The sequence below is a fragment of the Camellia sinensis genome, chromosome 13 (assembly GCF_055761805.1).
Source record: "Camellia sinensis isolate YWXY chromosome 13, ASM5576180v1, whole genome shotgun sequence".
NCBI lineage: Eukaryota > Viridiplantae > Streptophyta > Magnoliopsida > Ericales > Theaceae > Camellia > Camellia sinensis.
In genome coordinates this window covers 79,609,648-79,610,000 of record NC_138973.1, presented here as the reverse complement: position 1 = coordinate 79,610,000, position 353 = coordinate 79,609,648, and positions in this window count along the sequence as shown.

Below are 353 nucleotides of genomic sequence, written 5' to 3'. Positions count from 1 at the left end.
TTTTAACAATTCTTTTATGTAGTTCTATATTCATAAGTTTTACAAATCTAGGCTATTTTGGCAGCTACTAAATTAGTAAACCCTATGAATAGGAAACTAACCAACAATATTCTTTATTCATTAATTTGAATTATTTAAGTATCATTAATTCAATCACTGTTATGATTTTTAGATTTTCTTTTATGTGATTGCAATTACCAATATGATAATAACAATAACTTTAGATGAACATGAATATATATATATATATATATATGCAATATGACAATCATGAATATCTTATATAATGGTTAACAAGAATTACACCTAAATAAATTAACCACTTCAATATTTTAATATTCAATGTCATAAAA